At 42.5% G+C, this 2,500-nt stretch overlaps 1 protein-coding gene across 1 annotated transcript in view; it reads right to left on the bottom strand.

Annotated features, from left to right (window-relative positions):
* LOC119577059 (LIM domain-binding protein 3-like) overlaps window positions 1-2,500 on the bottom strand; it is a gene marked incomplete in the record, with an annotated part of 99,502 nt that overhangs the window by 95,886 nt on the left and 1,116 nt on the right.

Genomic DNA, 2,500 nt, shown 5'->3' with positions numbered 1-2,500 from the left:
TGCCTGATGAGAAATGTATATTTAACGTGTAAACTTGGTGCGCATCTGTCCTTCAACACCCTGATCTCCTGCGCTCAGTTGTCGAGGGTCACGACGGGCTAATTTTGACCAGTCACAAGATTTGGACTAATGACTAGAAAATTAAAAATATAACGTTTATCCAATCTGTTATTTCTAATGAATTACGAAGAGAAGTTAATGGGTAGTTTAAGCGATGGAAAGAGCTGTTAAAAAAACCTGTTCGACTTTCCGAGATTTATTGTAGATATAATAGCTGAACCTGGCTTGCTGCACCTGACTGACCTTATCTTCTGGTGCTTGTTTGTCTGTCTGTGTGTGCCATGTACTTGTGCATTTGCTCTGCGTTTCAAAACAGCGGATCGAACGCAAGGACAGGAAAGGAAAAAAAAAGTAAATTGCAGTTTGATCCAGATCGTGGCATTCAGTGCCAGCTGAACTCTCTCCCCCTCTCCTCCCCTCCTTCCGAACTCCTTTCCTTGACGGTCGTAGGTTTTCTCTCCTACCTCTCCTCCTCTTCCTACAAATCTCCTTCTGCTCCTTCAGCTCTCTTCCCCCTCTTCATTTCGCACAGAAGGAAAACCGCCATTGAAAGAGCAGCACACACCTCTGGCCTCCCCACCAACCCCCTTCCCTAAGCGACCGCCCCCGATCCCACCCCCACCCTCCTCCCAAGGCCACTTCCTTCAAGCACTCCCGGCACGCCTGCGGGATTTCCCTGGCCGTGTTTTCCCGCCGGGCGAAGGCCATGACCCAAGGCGAAGGAAGGGCCGCCCGCACGACGCGCCTCGAGGCCAGCGGGGGCGGGGGGGCGGGAATAAATAGATGGGAAAGGTGGAGAGAATTTTTAAAAGGGGGGAAAAATACATAAATAAATGGCTAGGATGGAAAGAAATAAAAGGAAGTAGGAAGAACAAGTAAGTGAGGAGAGTAATGAAGAAATAGGTGGCAGGGATGGAATGAAATAAAGGAAGATAAAAGCAAAGGAAGGAAGAAAGATAGGTAAAAGAGTAAAATAAGTAGGAAGGAGAACTGAATGAATAATTGGGAAAAATAAAAGAAAAAGACGATAAGTAAACACGTGGAAAAGAAGAGGAAAATATAGGTGGGAGAAAAGCCCTGAAAAGGAGAGAGGAAACTAGTAAGATGAGAAAGAAAGATGGACGATTAATGTGTGGGAGAGACAGAGAAGGAATGAATAGGCATGAGGGAAAGGGAGTTTATATAAAAAGGATACATGGAATAAAGAAATGAGAAAGAGAGGAAAGAGAAAAAAAGGAAGTGGAATCAATAAGTGAGAGAGAAAAGAAATGAAAGAAGACAAGAGATGATAAACAAGGGAGGAGGATTGAGCGAAAAAAAAAATAAAATAAAGGACAAAGGAGTCATGAAATGAAGAAGAAAAGAGAGGTAAAAGAAAAAACAGATGGAAGGAAGGGAAGGAAGGATGGCGATAGGCAGGTTGTAAAGATGGACCAAGAAAGAAAAATATAATGAAAGGAGAGAGAAAGGAAGACGTGTATATATATATATATATATATATATATATATATATATGTGTGTGTGTGTGTGTGTGTGTGTGTGTGTGTGTGTGTGTGTGTGTGTGTGTGTGTGTGTGTGTGTGTGTGTGTGTGTTATTTACTTTCATTGATAGCAGACCAACAACTGATAGTTCAGACCAACCATTTTTTTTCCCTGGGATTCTTTTTCCTCCCCTCTTCCTGCTCGTTCTCTTTGCACTTTCCTTTTTCTCTGATTCTTCTCCTTGTAGTATTGCATCTTCTTCCCTTCGACCTTTTCCTTGTCCGGAGAAATGTGGTGATCTCCCGGAGGATTCGACTGAGCCTTGGGACCCGTTGCTCGCTTGGCGCTCTTCGCTTTTTCCCGCGATTAGAAAGAGGAGGAAGAAATTGCAAGAGGGAGGGGGGAGGAGAGAGAGAGAGAACAGAGAGAAGGAGAGAGAGAGAGAGAGAGAGAGAGAGAGAGAGAGAGAGAAAGAGAGAGAAAGAGAGAGGGAGAAAGAGAAAGAGAGAGAGAGAGAGAGAGAAGAACGAGAAACGGAGAGAGAATGAAAGAAAGAAAGAAGAGCGTTGAGGGTGATAACACACACAGAAGGAGCAGATCCAAAGAATGTTAGTGTGGCTCACTCTCACGTTGTCTCCTCGTGTTCTTCAAGGAAACCTAACTATTCTTGAACATTAGCTTGGATTAGATGCGCCAATTTTTTATTCCTCTGCCATTGACAATTTACGTCTCCTTTTTTATAATATCTTCGTTTTATTTCTTCAACAGGAAATTTTGTTTTTCACACTTCCAAACCTCGTCTTATCTGAACAGTCGCATTAACTCGCTTATTTTGAAGAATTAACCTCTACTTTTATTATTTACCTGTTTATCCTGTCTCATTTTTTCTTGAAAATGAAGAGAAAAATCTATCGTTTTTTTATTACAGACTCCGAAAGGAAAACTAATAATAGCATCC

Source organism: Penaeus monodon, chromosome 9, assembly GCF_015228065.2.
Source record: "Penaeus monodon isolate SGIC_2016 chromosome 9, NSTDA_Pmon_1, whole genome shotgun sequence".
NCBI classification, from domain to species: domain Eukaryota; kingdom Metazoa; phylum Arthropoda; class Malacostraca; order Decapoda; family Penaeidae; genus Penaeus; species Penaeus monodon.
This window is presented reverse-complemented; position numbering and strand designations above follow the sequence as displayed.